The following is a 19,408-nucleotide window of genomic DNA, read 5'->3' on the forward strand; positions in this document are numbered from 1 at the left end:
AAACTGTAGCATGAACAAGAGGAGAACCATTTCACTTCCCTCTTCTGTTTCTCACAAAGTTGACTATGAACATTATGTAAGATGTGGTAACAGTTAAGGAGTCACCAAAAGGTCTTTTCTTAAAGCTGTCTACTAGCTGGTAGAATTAAAAATACCCAACAGACGATCAGGTATATCAGTACTTCTCAATGCTGCATGCATCCATCCCCATTTAACTTAGTAGTGAACCAGAATTATAGGAGAAAACTGAGAATTTGACTCTGTTTTATATTACTTTAACGAACTAGGGCTCTTTCTCACCTTCTTTGGCTCTCTCCCCTCCACTTCTCTGCACACCCTTTTGATTGGCACAAAACACAGCAAGATAAATTAGGAAACTGTGCTTTTACTTATCCTTACCCAGGAATATTTCCCTCTGTTAATCAATAGTCGTGGCAGACTACTGCGAACCGCCACCCGTCTTTAAGCCGGTCTTTAAATCCGTCTTCTTAACAGACTCGTACCATCTTCCCTCACTACCTCCCGAGTGCAGGTGCACAGACCAAGCCCGCTCCCCCACCGCTCCAGGAAGAGGGGCTCGGCCGAGTCCCCGGCTCTCCCGCCGCCGGAGCTGCCGTGCGTGACTCCCTTCTCCCTCTGGAGGGAGACACAGTCCAGCTTTTGGCTGCCGCCGGCGCCACCGTGTTCCTCCTGCCTCTGCCCCTGCTCCAGCCGCCGGGGCCACTGCCCCCCTTCCCCGGCACAGCTGCCCGGCCCGGCCCGGCGCCCCCTCCCCGCCCGGCGCCCCGCCTTCCGCCGCAGTGACACAAGGGACTCGGGGGGACGGTGGCGGGGCCGCCGGGGGGCCTTGGGCATCTCCCCCTCCCCGGCCACGTGCGCCTGTGCGGAAACTCCACACCCCCAGCCCGCCGCTCGGAGGGGACAGGAGGGACGGGAGAGCGGCGCCTCGGGGCGAGCGGGGGAGGCGGCCCAGCTCCGGTGTGCGCGGGCCGCGGGGGCGGTCGCTGCCGACGGAACTCCGTTCGTCGATCACGCAGAGCGGTGGCCACGGCGACCTGGTGCCTCATAAAGGGCTTGGAAGGAGAGCACCGAGTGACCGGATAAATAGGGGGGAGGAGAGGGGCGTCTCCCTCGCTTCCCACCCCTCCCATCTCCCCCGCCGCGCAAGGCGCGCTTGGAGCTCCTTCTGCGTGTCCGGGCGCCTGGAGCTGCTCCGCGCCCTAGTGCGGTGTGGTGCGGTGAGCGCAGACTGGGCGCGGGAGGCTGCTGCTGAAGGTGAAGCTCTCGCTCTCCAATTACTTTTCCCAAGAGGGAGAACGAGGCAGCAGGAGGGGGAAGTCGTGCTGTGTGTGGACCGCAACACCAATCAGAGATGCTCTAACGGAGGGACTGCTGCCGGACGCGCTTCTCCTCTTTCCTCTGCCGGCGGGGCTGAATCGGGACCGCGCGCAGCTGGCGGAGGGGCCGGAGGCACACCGGGCTGCAGGACTTCCTCCGCTTTTTCAATAGCTCAACCATAGTTCGTCCTCTTTTAATTTTTTTTTTTTTTTTTAATACTCTGAAATCGTGCACGAGAAACACTTCAAGTCTTCCCTCTCTTGTCAGTTGCTTCACCCTTCCTCTAGCATCTCTTAGCCGGATTTCTGGCGTATTGCCAGAGAGGCGGGGGGAGACTCGGGCCCCGCGGACGGTCGCTGCCCCAGCCCGGCCGAGCCGAAGGGAACGGAGCCGAGCGGAGCGGGCACGGCGCCGCTCCGTGCCCCCAGGCGCTGGCGGGGCGCGGGGCGTGTGCCGGAGATGCCCGGGCGGTAAAGCTGGAGCTCCCCCCGGACGGGAGGCGGCCGATCATTAGGCGTTTCTAGCAAGAATCAGGACTGCAGGTAGGTGAGCGGAGCGCTCCGGCGGCGTGTGTCTGGCCGAGCGCTAGTGGGGCCGCGGGGAAGTCGCCTCCGCGGTTGGCGGAGACCCCGCGGGGCTGCGGGCGCAAACGGGCGCGGGGGGCCGGGCGTGGGGTGTGCAGGGCGGGTGCTGCTGGCTGCGCCCTCCCGGTGCCCTAAAGTTGGAGGAAGCCGAGACTGACGAGGAGCTGCTTTGCCGCTCTTCTGCTGGGTGCCTAAGGCAGCCAGCTACAGCCTTGCGCCGGGCGATCCGCGAGGCTTTTGTTTTCCTTTTTCATTTTCTTTGATTTTATTCAAAAGGACGGTTCAGCAAAGCCGGGGGCGGGGGGGTGGGGGGGGGGGGGGGGGGGGCGAGGGGAGCATTGGCCGATGGAGCCGGGGAACTCTCCCATTTTTCAACTTTTATAGGAAGTGTGGCCGCTAACTCGCAGGACCTTCGGGGACTTGGGGGCGGTTACTCTGCCCGGACGCTTTATAGGCCGCCTTCAGAGAGCGGCTGAAAGAGCGAGGAGTCCCTTTATGTATCCTCTAAAAAATAGAAAAGCTACCCAGAGACAATCTATGGCTTCGTTTCTTTCTGCCTGTAGTGCTCCCCAAGTTGTGGGTATATAGTATGAAACATATCTTGTCTCTCCACGTTGCTTTCTTTGCATTTCAATGGACTTATTTACCTATTAATATATTTCAGGTTCTATATGCCAGAGTGAAAGGGCTTTTCCCTTATTCCATCCAATTTATAGCTTTGCAAGAGAAAGTTTGAAAATAACCTGCTTTGTTCCTGTGGAGCTGTAGGATTGGACACCACATTATTAATGCAAAGAATAAAGAGCAAGAGCTTGCACTGCCCTGTTAGGAGTTGCCATGCATGATTCTACTGTATGTTTCTTACCGTGAGTTAAAATCATTGCTTAAAGCATTTAAAAATGTATGTATATTTACAGTTCCCTCTTTCCAGCTTTTGCTTGGAGATGATCAGTATTTTCTTTTAAAGCACTAAGTACCTCACTTCTACTAACCTTCCTCCTCCCCCCCAGTAGACACTTGCTCAGTATTTAAAGAACCGTGCTTCGACTCCTGCAGAACTGTCAATTTAAATAATAAACATACTCAACCCCTATCTGTAAAGCCCTGTAAAGCATTCGGGATCGTAGGGTCTTCCCACCACAGTGGATACATTTAAATTGCTATTGACTGAATGATAATAGTTATCTGGTTTCTCTGTCTTACCAACTAGTTTCAGACTTTAGTATTCAGCCTACTATATGTTTAACACTTTAAAGCTACTTAATGGGCTAATCTAAGTGAAGTCAAATTGATAAATTAAGATTCTTTTCTGTAGTGTAGGGTAAAAACTAGAAAAATAGTAGTTCAATGGTACCAGGAGTATAGCTTAGCTGAAGTTGGGAAAGATCATACTAAGGTATTTTTATCACAGGTGGCAAAGGTTACAGGTTTCATTATACTTTTTCACAGTAATTGTGCAGTCATCTCATATTAATGCCTAAATTGTTTTGTAAGTGTATAATGAACAGTAGTAAAGCAATAATATACATTTAATTATTGATATTTTATTTCAGAGAGCTGATACTGCTGAGGCAGTATTGAAAACCATATGGTTTTGGTTTCATGTAGTCCCAATTTCCAAAACTACAGTACTGTTATTCTTATAAATATAAACTACCTAAGTGCCATAATTTCAGTGGAAAGCTTTGCTCAGTTAGTTTATAGCAAATCAGGTTTACTCTTCACTGGTTCCACATGTTTTTTTGTACATAAAGGGGCTTTCAAAATTGTGGTATTAATTTTAGATACACTGCTGGTAGTGGGTGACTTTGAGATAAAATCCAATCTTACTGTTTTAATCAGAGAATGATAACTAATCTGGCAGTATCTTTTATCGTACTGGACACATAGGATAACCTTTTTACCTGGCTCTTCTTATCATCTGAGGGATCTCAGCTTTATGTGTAGATGCTTGTAATGCACTTGATAGTTCTGGTGGGGAATACATGAAAAACTTGTTCTGAATGGAAGTAAATAGATATGTGTGTACAGACGGATATTGGAGATTGTTTTACTGGCAGGTTGCAAAGTGATGATTCATTGAACCCTCTCTAAGTTTACATAAAGCGAATAATACTTTACATTGAATTGTGGTGGCAGAGAGAAATGTAGCAGCCAAGAAGTTTCATAATTTCATTACAGGTGATGACAGACTTGATAAAAGACATCTTTACAAATACAGGCAGTATGTTTTTGGTAAGCAAAATATAACCATGGAGTGTTTGAGATCTGAGCATCTTCACACTTAAATTTATTGTTGTCTGTGTTGCTACTTACCAACCGGTATAAAGCCTAAATAGCGTACTAGAAAGATGCTGCATTTATTGTGTTGTATATTTTACTTACTATAAATAAGTAGTGCAACAGTGCTAACTAGTTACCAGACTAAAGGAAATCACTGACTTTGTAAGACAGAAAATCACATTACCTGATACTCATCTATAAATGGAAATATGATCACCATCTTGAAATATGGTTCTGGATACAACTATCAGTGATCAAGCAGTTCTATTCCCCTGTTTTAACTTCTGCTGGATTTCATTAGAAATGCTTCATTAAGTCACATTATTCTGCAGCTGTTTGTTCACTGAAAATTAAAATAAAAATCAGGAAATTTATCCAGCAAAGCAGAACTATTTCCTTTGTTAAATACTGAAAGTTCAAATAATAATAAAAAAATCCTTTAGCATCAGTGTGCTTGAAGCACTGAGTACATCCTATTTTAGTGATATATGGATGGCATTTACAGATGCAATTCATCAATGTATTTGTTAGTCAAACGTCATCAAACAAAGAAGATAAATGACAGTAAACAAAGACTGCATGGTAGTACAGAGGCTAAAGCAAGGGAAGACCCTACAAATCTAATTAATGTTCAGTCTCATATTTACAATCTATATTTAAACGTCTTTCATCGTTTTTCTGCTGCAGCTCCAGGTAGTTCAAGTAACAATAGCTTTTCATTGGAAAATGCATTTTTTGTTTACCTTTTGAAATGCTAAATTTTAAAGGCATTGAGGCAAAAGTTGTGTTAGGTTGAATATAATAGGAGGGTCCTATGCCGGAAGAACTAAATACTGACCTGTCCCTGTTCGTGACCATTTTTATATGTTAAGAGGGGCATCCCCAACTGATGTAGGCTTTCATTGCTCCCTAGGAGTAGTTGAAGCTCTGACATTTTAAACCAGCTGGAGTATTTGCTCCGTTATCTTTAGATCACTGAATTTAAAAGTGAACTTTAAAAGGGTTTTGCTTGCCTTTTTTTTTTTCTTTTTCCATGAGAAAACATTTATATGGTATATTGAGCTTCACAGAATCCATTGTAAGTGCACACCTTTACGTTTGAAATACTTTCTAAAAACACAAGCTCACTCTGGGAGGTATTTCAGTAGGAAATGTGGCCCTGTGGTTTGGTTTTGGAAGCTGTTAATATTTACTTAAAAACACTTCTCATGACTCAGTTCAGGTGTTTAAAACTCATCAGACATAGGAATGAATGCAAAAACATCAACAGTAATGTTGTTCATTTTTCCTGGTGGCAGCTACAGAGCTATCTCCTTTTGCTCTCGGTAGAACTTGGGAAGATAGCAGGTTTTGTGCTTTGCTTCTTTATGCACCCTTGCCAGCCACTCGTTTGCCATGTGTAGTGAATTCTTTATCAAAAGAGAAGACAAAATAATAATGTCCACCTGATATACTTTTTCATACTACTAGTGCAGAGCAGTCACATTTTTAAGATAAACAATTGAAGGCATTTTTGTGTAGCTTCCTTCATGCCATATGTTTTGAAAAACACTTTGGAGATAGAAGAGAGAAAATAAAGACATTGTGCTTTACAGTACTGGTTATGGCAGGACACTACATACTTGGCTTTTTTCAGTGACTTCATCTCATTTTATCTTTCTTAGCTTTTCCTTTTGTTTGGATACATCAGTACAGTGATTTGTAGAATGCACTGTAGCTGTAGCTATTGTTTGAAGTAGCACTAGAAAAGGCTTTGTATGGATTTGATTCTTAGTCCTTAAATAAACACTTACAGGAGTACCTCCTGTATCCTTTGTGGTATAGAAGAATTGCTTATATAATAGCACGTGTAAAAAGTTGGAAATTGTTTTTTTCCTCTTCTTTGAAGCTTATCAAACCTCATAATCTGTGCTATGTTAATGGCTTGCATTTTCTAGTTGCCTCACTTCACATCTTGCTGATCTTGTAATATGAAACTTGAACACAGGTCTCTTGGTACCAGGACAGCATTGTATACAGCCGCCTCAGCTGTGAGCATCCCTTTAACAATGCCAAAGGGAGAGCCACAGTACAGGGTAGCACACAGGTGAAAGCACACATAGCTTTTTTTGGACTCCTGGGTGTTTGGTAATCTTCTATGCCTATATCACAAATTGGAGTAATACTGCAAAAGGTGCTTTAGATTGACAAACTTCCCAAGTAAATAAATGAACAATCACAGTTCAACAAACCTAACTGGCTGTATAAATAGTAAAATATTAAGAAATGCATCAAACACTTTTAAAATAGATAACCAAATTTTTAGTCTTGGTTGTTATGCTGGCCTCTCTCTGAAATATTTCTTGCCTCCTCTGTGCTAGATAAGATTCAGTATTTGAAGATGAAGTACTGGACTAGATGGACCACTGGCTTGATCCAATAAAGCAATTTCCTCCTTGATATGCAAGGAAGTGGTATTGCAGTACTGCGTATTTTAAATGCCTTACTAGAACTAAACTGCAACTGCTTAGTGTACTGGTTTTGCTTTATTTTTCACTTTTTAAAAGTAAGATTTAATACATTTCTAAAATAAATCTGTGAGTAACATGCAGTCTCACACCAACTCTTTTAGAGACAGGAGCACAGATCTGACAAGTCTCTCACATTTGCAGTGATACTCTCATGTTGAATTTCTTCTACTTCCTCACTGTGGTTTCTGCATCACACATTGATAAGGCAGAGATGTGGCTTCTGGTCCATCTTGCCACAAACCAGTTAGCTATGCAGCATGTGCCCCTCATCTCATATGCATCTGACATGTCATGTCATGGATGGGGTAAAGGATATGGTTCAGCCCTTGGATCACCAAATGGATTTTCTTGCTCATCTGAGCATCTTTACACAGAACAGTCTTCCTGGTTACAGGATCTCCCTGCCTTCTCCGTCACCATGTGAAACTGCATGTATGAGAGAACCCAAAAACTCTGATATGCAGTCTTGGGACAGGTGCTGCCTTCTGCCTCGTGACTGTGCGTTTGGGAGAGCTGTGAACACTGTCTTGGGACTATGTATGCTAGATCCCCTTTCAGTTGAGACTTTTTCAATGTTTGTTCCTGTTTAAAATATCTGTTTTGCCTTTCAAGTTCTAGAATAACCGTAATTTGTTGCTGGCTGTTGTGTTATTGCACTTAAAGGCACTGCAAAGTCACATAGAAAGGCTCGATGGCTCTGAGGAAAGATAATAGGTGTCTGTGCTATTTATGTGTTGTAAACTGTTTGAAATTTGGATCTTTTCCAGTAAAGCGTCAGAGTGGTTACCATCTGAAGCTTGTCTCATGGTTTGTCTTTGTCTAGGATGAGTTAGTAGTCTTAGTTTGGTTTGTACTGTAGAACTGTCCAAGTCACAAAAGTCACCACTAGCAAAAAGTAGGATGTGCACCTGCTGTGTGCACAGAGAGGCAAAACCTGAGGTCTGATTGTGCAAGGCATTTCAGCTGTGTGTGGCTTCAGTTGGACTAATCAAATTAATTGTGTGCTATACATCTTTTCTGAATCAAGCCCAAATAAATGGCTAACTGCTTAGAGTGATCTGGGTTAGAAGGTAGGTCTGTGTAGGTGGGGTGCTGTTGTGACAACTATGTTTGTGTCCATATTCTGAGTATAAATTTAAGACCTGAGCTTTATTTCGGTGGTTTGTTGGTCCTACACCTTTTATAAACATTCAATCCCCTTATGTTCAGAACAGAGACTATGTAACAGCAAGTAAATTTCAGAAAGATGCTACAGGTAACTACTCGGTATTATAGTGTTAGAGACTGCAGTTACAATAATGTAAATTTTCAAATGTGATTTTACTGGTGTGGCACTAAAGTAAAATATCACTTTCTGGCCAAGTTTATCAGGCTATGGTATTCATGCAAGAAATGAAGTCATATTTAGAGCTTCAGTGCAGAAAAAAGATCTGTTTCAGCACCATCACAAGAGAAGAATACCCTCTCTGGACTGTGTTACCTGTGCAAAGCTAGCATCCAAATATTTCAATCTATGTACTGTAACAAAGAAGCTATTAGTAAATAAGATGGGAATTTTTATCTTGAGGTCTAGTAACAGCAGCAAATACAGAGACATAAGGTCTGTTTTATAAGCTTACTGGAATCAAGACAGAAGAAATATTGTATTTATATGCTAACATAACATGCCATAAATTCAGATACAGTATTATCAGCGAATACACTGACACTTCTCATTATTAATGATTCTGCTTTTTTCTGTTCGGTCTAGATTCATGAAGGATAGACCTTGCATTGGAATTAAGGTAATACTTAAAACACATTAAAACCAAAGTGTCCAAACCTTCATAATCAAGGCATTACATCGGTATTTGTGCAATGGGTGTTCAAAGAAAGATATGACCATGAACCCTGGTTGAACTTCCAATTAAGTACAGATTAATTTTCCTTTATGGAAATGAGATGTTATTATTCTGTTTATAAACATTATCTGTGATTCTAAGCCCACATCTTGCCGTTCTTTGTATGTTACTTTGCGCCTTTACATGATTGTGCGAAGTCTTAAGTGGCTTTAGCCCTTCTGTTTGCGCAGGCTGGTGTGGCATGCACCTGTTTGCGCCCATGCAAATGCATAACTGCCTTCTCCCATTCTGATCATGTCTGCATCCTCTTGTGTAATTGTTGGGGTCACTACCTGTGAAAAGGTACTAGGAGAAAGTTTAAGCTTAGCTTAGCTGTTCTGAGCTTCTTTTGCTTTGAGGCTGTGCTATATTGTTTTAGGTTTGGGGCATTTTTGATGGTTTAATTATGTGTAAGTGTTTCAAATACTCTTTGGAGTTGCTTTGATTTGTTGCATTATTATAAATATGTATTTGACATCTAGTAAATACCCACTTCATGCTTCCAAAAATGAAGTATGCTTTAAAATCATACTTAGAACAATGAGTTTGTATGTTTTAGTATGTTAATATGTATACTAACAAACAGTTAGTATGTTTTCCCATTGGAAGAGAAATAAAAAAATTGCTAATTCACCTGTATGAACTCTACGTAAAACCCCGCTGTGAGAAAACTGATGACACAGCTATAACTATAGCTACATGAATACTCCAAGTCTCTTTAATATGGCATCTTGTTCCCATTCCCACTTTAAAAATTGAACACCCAATAATGACACTCATATTCTCCCCTTCCTCAGCATGCTCTCAGCAGCTCATAACCTAACTTTTTCTCCTCTAGCTGTCCTTGCCCTTCCTTTTCTCTTCACTGTTCACCTCATCTGCATTGGTGTCATATGATCTTTCCGAATGTCAAGTAAATGCAGACTGCAGTCAGCATTATCAAATTGCTTTCCTGCCAAAAAAGTCTCTTTTCATATACATGACCCATCATCTCACAATTAGCTGCAAGTCATTCTGATTCCCAAATTTACAATGTATTTCCTATTTAATGAGCTATTAGACATTATACACTTTTTAACTTCATCTTTTCTGACTAACTGCATTTCTCCTGATAATTATAGCTTTAGAAAGAAACAATTAATTTGAAACCACTTCTGTAACAGAAGTGGCATTATTTAGATAGCATTCCTCCATATCCATGCTTTAGGGATTATCTCCTTAGAATATATTTATATTTGGAAACTCCTGGAGACCACTGTATGAGTCCAATAGCCACCACAGTGTCATCAATAATATAGACAAGGCTACTGCATAAGCTATTTTAATAGAACACAAAAGGAGAATAGATGAATGATGGATGAAGTAGTTAGTTTTTGCTTTGCCTAATGAAAAAAAAATAGTTTATGTACTTTATTCACCCCAGAGAATGCTTTGAGTGAACTTAAGTTAAGCACAAACACAAATAATATTCCATATATGTTGCATAGATTTGGACATTTTGGAATTGTATTCTTTTGGTAATGATAATATTAAATTTGTTAGAATAATTCTTCAAATTCAGTGGTTGTCTAATAAAATGTTTGCAAAAATTGCAGATGACTCAGTAGCAATGAATGAGTTCGTTCAACTCTTGTGGCTCACAGATGCCATTACATCTGTGTATTTATTAAATCCAACAATATCTACTAGCGCAGGCTATATCATCCTGGTTTTGTCACTGCATTTAATGATATCTAATTAGTGGATACAAACTAAATGTATATGCAGCCTGCCAAATGCTTACCTTGTGCTAAATCCCAATGAGCTTTACATGAATTCTAATATTTTTGTTTTTCCTTTGCTAGTTAGAGTTCCACTTCAGCGAAATATGCAAATGATTAACAGAAGGGAACCTTATCCATGCCTCTGTGATGGAAGTTGGTTGAAATGTACATTTTAAAAAGTCTTCATCTTTCAGGTTTGAACCTTATTTTCAGCTGCAGTAAAAGTGTCTAACAGACACCCTTCATTGGTTGCAAATCAGAGCTCATAGCTCATTTTCACAGTTACTTTGTAGGAACAATATTGAAAACATTCCTGGGAGAAAATTTCCTTTCTCTGAATCAGTAGATGTTAAATGCGGATTCAAAATGAGTGCAAGATACATATGATTGAAAAAAGTGCTGAGAAATTTAGGTACTATGCAGAATCCTTGTCACCTTTGTAGCTGAAGGGTGTGATGGTTATCGTCTGCTTTGTTGGATACTGTAAGTTCACACCTTATGCACCTTTGCACCCCTGTTTGAGTAAACAGCTAAGTATACAGGTGACTAAGTAATCAAGCAGATAACTTTACTTCCCTCATTTCTCTTGAAGCCAGAACTTTTTGGTTCATCACTGCTTCAGTTCATTGCAATCTTTTCTGATTTCTTAGCATAGTAATATGACAGGCCTAGTTCTGTCAGCTGAAATAATAAAATATTTCTCACTAGTGAATGAGTCGGGTAATTCAAAGCCAGATTTTTAAAGTAAAATATTTTTTACTCTCCCAAACTTCCTACCCATTAAAAAGAGAGATAAAATAGAAGTCCGTGTATACCCAATCCTACCTAAACTTTAATGTTTTATTGGAGAAAGTAAGACGCTATGATTTAATACTGTGTCCACAGCTGAGTTGCATATTTCAGTCTCTCTGTCTTTCTTTCAGTGTCTTAAGCAATTGTTGGTAATTCATGGCCTCCTTCTTGGAGAGATGGTTTGTAGCTGTCTGGTTCTTTTAATTTCTTTATGTATTCTGGTCTTGACCAGAACATATGTAGAACTTCTATCTAGCACCTGAAAAGAACATTTTTCCATTTACTGACCAAGCTATTATGTCTTTAAGTTACTCTCCCTTCACAGATATATTTATTCTTCTTATTATTTACAGCTGGTTCATCCCCTTGCATAAAAAATACATTTACGTCCCCATAACTATAACAATCTTTAAACCACTATGAACTGATTGTATATGAATAGCTATATGACAGTCAGAAAATTAGTGTATATCAGTCTACATTATTAACAGAAACCATGAGATAAACGTACATAGTTTTTCTGTATATACAGTATATTCCTGGTTCAGCAGTGGGCTGTAAAGTTCAGATCCACAGTGATGATCATCATAGCAATGCCACATAGTAAAGGCTTACAGGTACAGCTTTCTCTGTATTACCACTTTTGGGTTGTTGTTTGTTGGCTAATTAACGATTTTTCAGTTGATCTTTGCCAAAGGATGAGTTAGACCTGCCATAATGATTTCAGGCATTAGACTACAGGTAGTTCTAGAGGTAGAGGGCATGGATGTTGGAACTCTCTATGTTGGTTCCCACAGTGTGATTGTTTCTGGTACAAGTTATTATTTGAGAATCCTTGTTCTCTTTGGTTTCTCCTTTCCCTTCAGGTCAGGAGAATTCTTGAACTTAATTTGTTGTCCCTGAGGTAAGTGATTGGAGCCCACTGAAAAAGGAAATAGCATAGTGGACAAACAGTTTCTCTGTTTTGTTTTTACCAGCTGTTGCTGAGGTTCCCCAGTGACTGTGGTCTTGACAAAGACTTTCCATTTTTATCCATTATGTCTCTTTTGTGAAGGAGAACAGAAATTTTTCTGTTACGGAGCTTCAATAGTGGTCAGAGTCAGAAACAAGTGGGACTAGAATCTAATAGAAGAATGAAATGAAAATGTAAGAAAAGTACTACTTCGTACTTTGACAAATGCTTTGTCATATTTTTTCTGTTGGTTCACAGTAGCCAATGTTTCACATAACACTGTTATGGGAGGACTTACATAATGCTAATGTTGTAAAGACATTGAATAGTTGTTTCCATTTTGGAGGAAAGATACTGTACCTGGCCTTTGCCTTCTGCTCTATTTTTATTTTGTGCTCTTTTCATATTTCTGGAAGACACTTCATTAGTGTTTCCCAGAAATGTCTAACCATACACTGGAGAAAAGCATGTCTGCCTATGACTTTCTATGGAAGCCTGGTTTGTAAGGCCTTTTCATTTTTAACTAGTATAAATACTTTCTGGCATTGAAGAGAGCAAAACTGTAATTGGGGAAGAGAAGAATGATGAAGAGAATGTGCATGTCCTTCCTTTTAATTTAAACAATCTTTAACTTAGGCTTCTGTCCAAGAAATACTTTCTTTGAAAAATGAAACCAAATCTGTTGTTTCAGAATTACAGAATATTTTGAGTTGGAAGGGACCCATAAGGATCATTGAGTCCAACTCACAACTCTTAAGTGAAAGGCCCATAAAGGGATTGAACCCACAGCCTTGGCATTATTAGCACCATGCTCTAACCAACTGAGCTATTGGCAGCTTTAGATTTTTTGATTTTGATTTTTTAAAATAGATTATTTTTCTTTTTTAAAAATTGTATTTGATTAATAACTACATACTAACAATTAGGAACTTCTATATGCTTATAAATACAATCTTCTACAAAAATTGGATGCCCCTCACCCCAGTAAATAGTAATGCCAACTACATGAAGTAGTCATATAATAAGAGGATACAACTCCTTGGTTTTCTTTTTACCAGCGTAATAATTTATAGTAGTAATTTTCTGTGACAGTTTTAATTTGCCAGTTTAATATGCAGTGATCTTGTCATGATTCTTGAACTAGGTCTAATTTTTTCCCATTCTTTGCCATTTGAGGCCACTTCCTCATATCTGAGTGCTTTCAAGCCTCTAGCACTTTTTCTATCTTTGAGCACAGCCATCATTTTGCCATTCCAGAATACACGTTGACCTTCAACACCAGGCTTTCTTGGTGGGTCTAACTGATTTGTGTCCAGAGTTGAATAAAACAGAAAAAAATCCAAAGTTATTTTTAATATTAAGAATCAAATATAATAAAGTATAAAATGGATTTTAAAACACAGCCTGTCCTTTCTATCTTACTCTTCAGCTTATCTCTTGCATTTGGTAGCCTGGGTTGGTTTGACTTCAGCAGTTGCTCGCAGATCTAACATAATAGCTTTTTCAGAGAAAGCTAAAGGACTAGAGCAACAGACAGCAGCAGCAATCATTAACATTGGTTATTAAAATAGCATCATATCCCTTCATGGTTAACTCCATGTGTTCAGTTTCTCTGCTAGCCTTCAATACTATAAAGCTTTCAGACTGAGCACTGCCTACCTCCTTTTTAATTTCAATCTCTGAGGTGATGAAGGAGGTTTAAAACTGCTCAGATGGCCTAGATCTGTCAGAGAAAAGAGAGCTGAACCCTTCACATAACCATTGCAGATACTCTGAAATTCACTTTGTGAATCTCATATAATAAAAGCTCTTTGGGTGGCTGATTTTGATTGAAAAGGTGAAGGTGGAGCATTTTCAGCTACTAATAAAACTTGTATTTGGAATTTACCTTTTCACTGATATTATCAAATCCGGAAGCTGAATAACAGCCACAACTGTGTTTTACCACCACTTTGTGTTACTTGATTAGCCTGAATATCTTTTTCCAGTGATTAAATTTTATGACTTGGAATGATACAGCTAGGCATAGCAGTAGTCTCATAGGTCTCATATTATTATGTTTCTTTGCCTGTTCAAACGTATGGTAGTAATTTTATTTTTGGAAGTTATTCTTTTTAATCTTGAAGCCTCTGCTCAAAAATGTATTAAACTGTCTGGTATTTGGAGAAGCATAATAATGGTATATCATCACATAAAATTCCTGGGCCAGCATACAGAATCTGAAAAGAATACCTTTTTAGACATCTCCCTTTTCTTTTTCAAAAACCCCCAAAACCCCACAAGCTACACAAGATTAAAAGTAAATACACTTTTAGTTGTGATTAATTTTGTTGTCAGATAATGGACCTTGCAAAGCTATATTCAAAGTTACAGTATCCTATTTTAATGGCAATAGAAACTCCTTCTTTAGAAAATGGAGCTATCTGTGAAGAGTAAAACACTTTGTGTGTCACCTTGTTCTGGCTTTGCGAAGTTTAAAGAAGAGTCCAGTGCTGCTTGGTTTTAGGTGTTGGAAATTTGGTCATAACCTACCAAAAAAGGACAGTAGAGGCAGGATTCAGCTTGAGATTGACACTTGAAATAGTTGTCCAGTTGCAATGGTCTGCATGTGAGGTATTTGCTTTAGCTTCATAGTCAAGTGAGATCCAGGGTAGGGTTTGAGTGCTTAACATAATTTAAAACTCTCTAGAGCATCTTGTCTGGCCTCCAAGTGCTACTTCACAGGGGTGCAGAATCCTATCTGAATCAGATGCAAGATGCCGTGCATCACATCTGCCAACCCCTTGTCTTGGGCATCTCAGATAGTTCTAGATGGTTATGTTCAGGCACTGGAATCCTGTTGCTTATCTATAGGCTTGTAGAATGATTCTGCTTGCTTTAAAACACATACCTACTTTGGATCAATGGAATTGTACTTGAAGTCACAGCAAGTTGGTCAAATTGAATAACTTGCCTTAAAGGTTGAATTTTAACTAATTGTAGAGAACATTTTAAATGTGTCAAAGTATTTAAGATACTTGAATAGAGTTTATAGCAGTGTACCAGACCAATAATATGTCAGATATCATTTTTTTCTCTGTAGTTGGCACTGGTGAGGCCACACTTTGAGTACTATATCCAGTTCTGGGCCCTTCACTACAAGAAGGACATTGACGTGCTGGAGTGTATCCAGAGAAGGGCAATAAGCTGGAGAAGGGTCTGGAGCACGTGTCTTATGGGGAGCAGTTGAGGGAGCTGGAGTTGTTCAGCCTGGAGAAGAGGAAGTTCAGGGGAGACCTTCTAGCTCTCTACAACTACCTGAAAGGAGGTTGCAGCTTGGTGGGGGTCAGCCTTTTCTCCTAGGCAAATAGTGATAGGATGAGAGGAAATAGCCTCAAGGTGCACCAGGGGAGGTTCAGGTTGGACATTAGGAAGAATTTTTTCATGGAAAGGGTGGTTAAGCATTGGAACAGGGTGCCCAGGGAAGTGGTGGAGTGACCATCCCTTGAAGTGTTCAGGAAACAACTGGATGTAGCACTTAATGCTAAGGTTTAGTTGGCAAGGTGGTGATCAGTCAAAGGTTTGACTTGATGATATTGGGGATCGCTTCAAATCTTAATGATTCTATGATTTAGTTAACTGAACTTAGTACTTATATTTCAATGTCTAAATTTAGGTGCAATGATCTCAAACATATTGGTACCTATATTACTGATAGAAGCATTTGGATGATACTCTCAGGCATGGGGTGTGACTCTTGGGAATGGTCCTGTGCGTGGTTAAGAGTTGGACTCAATGATGGACCTCGTATGTCCCTTCCAAATCTGCATATTCTGTGATTCTGTGATAGCAGAAAGAATAATAGCATCATATACAACAATTATGACATTAACCTTGGAGGAAATTTCTGCTAAAACTGTTATTTTAGTCTCTTTTTTTTGTTTGACTTTAGTGATGTAGTCTAATGCAAAATCCTAATGTCTGAAAAAATACCTCTGCTCTCCATTGAAAGTCTGGATCTTCAGCTGAGGTCTGAAAAATCTCACAAGTTATGAGCCCACTAGTCAAACTGGATAAGCTAGATTTAATTTTTCTGGTAATTCTTAGAGAAATAAATAATCAGAGCTTTTTATTAATAAAAAATAAGATACAGTATATAACATAATAGTAAGAAATAAACATATTTTTAAAAGTAGGTCTGGAGAGGATGATTTTAGCTTTCCTTCTAGGTCATAAAGAGCATGACATTAATTAATTTTTTTTTTCTCAGATCAGGTTTTGTTACTGCGACCATCATCTAGAAGGATGGTTAACTTCAGAATAAGCATTTATTGAACTGTGGTGTAACAGGGGTAAATGAGAGGAAGAGTTTCCACATGAATGAATAACCATATACTGAATGTATGTAGAAATCTTCGTATGGAGTTTTAGAGCAATAAACTAAATTGAAAGTCCTGAAAGAGGCATATTCTGTATTAATTATTTTTGTGACCGTGACACTTAGCATGACCATTCAGGAGTGAAGTGTTGAACAGTGATAAAACAAAATATTTTTCTGTTCTTTACATTGCTTCACTTGCAAGACTGACCCCTGTAAGAGAATCTTTCAGTCCTTAGTCCTTACTGCATCTGCCTGTCGTAAGTCTACAGCTGTAAGTCATAACACTGGGATAGCTGTGTCAGTGGTCCGTGTATCTTGACATATGAGGAGTGGGAGTATATAATTTCTACCATCTACAGGTGTTTTGTCAAAATAATGAGAATGTTATGTGAATTTTCTTTGTAGTTTTGATTTACTCAGAAACAACTTGACTGATGACTAAAGTTTCTGTAGTTTTGGCTCTTTGTAGAATATAAGTTTACTGGCATCAGCCCCCAAACTCCCATTGTGCTCATTGGCACTGGTTAGCATAAATCTACAGAACTGGAAAAAAAAACGCCAACAGAAAACAAAACCAAACAACTCTTCCTCCTTTGTCTAATGGGAGCAAGTAATATAAGAAATACACCTACTTTGATACTTCTTAGATTGTTAAACTCTTTTTACTACAGAATTACAGAGAATCTTAAACACAAGAGGTAGCTCTGTTTATTGTTTGTGTTGTGAAGTGATTCTTAGTTGAAGTCACTTGGTAAAAAAAATGCTTGGGCCCCAGTGCCGACATGATTAGACAATGTACCCTCTTCCTCATCCTGTATGCCCCTCTTTTTTGTCTTCCCCAGAATTCCTCTCTTCTCACTAACTAAAAAGTAATTTTTGCCTGTATTTTGATTTACTGAGGGTCTTCAAAGATCTTTATTATTTTTAGACTATGAAGAACCTACCTTGATTCCTCCAATACCTGTATTTGAGAAGCCCTTTTTGCAGAACACTTGTATTAGCAGAACATCAATATCTGACTAATTCGAGGTGAAGTGTCCAAGCAGTATCGAGTAATGCAGTTTTCTGATTTTCTAATTAATTGCAAAACAGATGAAAATGTTAATTATGTTTGGAAAGATCCTAGGCAGCATTTTGTGAAGAGCTCTTTTAATTTTTAATTGCAAGAAATGGTCCAAATAAACATATATATAGTATTTGAAAAAAAAATTTCTCATGCTACTTATAATACAGACATAAAATATATTATGGCAGATAAAATCGTAAGCTCCTGCAAGAATTTGAGGATTATAATTCTCTCAGTGAATAAACATTATCATTCTTATGTACTTAGCTGCTTTCTTTTATAACCAAAAAAAAAAAAAGAAAAAAAATTTTTAAATTTGCTTTTGAAATGCTTATACAAATTTAAAAAATCCTAGTACATTATTTATGATATTCTATGATAACTGCAATTGCAAGTTTCAAAACTAATGACCTAGTCTGTCTTTACATATTAGAAATGGATAGAGATACATATATTGATGGATACAGTTGAAAGCCCTAGGGCCTGCCTATAATAAAAAGAATTAGCATCAGCAATTTGTACAGCTGAACTGATGATGAGTGGTGTTTAGGTAAAAATGAATGAAGGATGAACTTAAAACCACAAAGTGCCAGTACATACTGGACTGAGTTTTGACTGGGCTGTGAGCCTGCATGTGGCTAGAATGCCCATGAGCTGTGCAATAACAGCTTAAAACCAAGAAAACTAATGATTAGCAACAAGGCAATGCTGCATCTGCTTTGGCCCTTTTTTTTTTCTCAGTTCATACAAATGCATTTCACAAAAACAAGTACAAACAGTACTTGTGCAAAGTGGAACATTTCTGCTGTGCATCCCACTCTCTCTGTCCCTTAGATGGGATAGAAGTACTTGAAGGTTGTAACAGTGCATGATCTTTAGGAAGCAAATTACATGCTGTACACATGCATAGGTACCTGCTATAAGCAAACACAGATTTTGGAAAAGAACAGAAAATAAAACTGATTTACCTACTTCTTGGTTATTTGCATGGTGGCTTTTGTAGGACCTTTATCAATCAGGATACATATATACTGTGTTTGTAGGGAATATCTGTCAAGAATCAGAAAGTTCTTTTTCCATATTAAGCAGATTGCACTATTAACTTGGGTTCGCCTATTTAAATTAAATTTTAAGCTTTGCCTTTGTAGATTTTGGCAGGTTTTATTTCAATTGCTATATAGATGTATTTATAATCAGCCTCCATTTCTGGAATAAAAAAGGAAGGAGATAATGGAACTTTGGAAGTCCTTCTAAATGTTTCACCATTCCTTTCCTCACAAGCCTTCTCAAATGAGTACATGAGCATCATTCCCTAGAAGAAATTTTCCTTCTGTTACTTAGTTCTTCATACAGTTTCATTTCTTCTCCATAGCAGCACAGAAGAGAGCATCAGAAAAACTCTCAATTAATCTTGACTTCCATCCTACTTCCAGTCTAAATGTAGACTGGGAAGTCTACTTTCTGGGGAGCTCACTTGTTTCTTTGTAGTGTCCATCTGACCTGCTGAGCTCTCTCAGCAGGACTGCTTAGTGCTGATAGGAATGAAACTTCATTGTGAGGAGACGGCAGCTTTTACCTTGGGTGATGCAAATGTCTTTCTCAGAGCCAAGAAACCAAATCTTCCCCAGTCAAAGCATTGTTTGGACAGGAGGTCTGCATTTTCAGCTGATGCCTGCCCATGGTACTTTATGTTAGGGTTGTGGAATTCTTAGAGCTTCCATTGACCTCAGTTATAATTTGCAGTTCTCCAAGTGGGAACTTCCTTTGAGCACAAATTAAGATTGAATGGGCAAATTGTGAGACAGCCTGCATAACTTGCTGTCATTTGTGCATGTAAAAAGCTTATGTGCATACAATTGAGCCCATATGCTGAAAAAAAC

General features: G+C 39.4%; 1 protein-coding gene across 10 annotated transcripts in view; it reads left to right on the forward strand.

The window, feature by feature from the left end:
- The first annotated feature begins 862 nt into the window (after positions 1-862).
- The window catches only part of FAM19A2 (family with sequence similarity 19 member A2, C-C motif chemokine like), a 195,969-nt gene continuing 177,423 nt past the window's right edge, over positions 863-19,408 (forward strand). For 3 of the 10 annotated variants that reach the window (XR_003534029.1, XR_003534026.1, XR_003534027.1), the window contains exon 1: positions 864-1,880. The gene's annotated coding sequence lies outside the window, so the exon portion shown is untranslated. Of the gene's footprint in view, positions 1,881-12,274; positions 12,297-19,408 lie in introns of those variants that run through there. The other 7 variants (XR_003534028.1, XR_003534035.1, XR_003534032.1 and 4 more) reach the window with 7 other exon arrangements.

This window comes from Neopelma chrysocephalum, unplaced genomic scaffold (assembly GCF_003984885.1).
Source record: "Neopelma chrysocephalum unplaced genomic scaffold, ASM398488v2 Primary Assembly neopelma1_62, whole genome shotgun sequence".
NCBI lineage: Eukaryota > Metazoa > Chordata > Aves > Passeriformes > Pipridae > Neopelma > Neopelma chrysocephalum.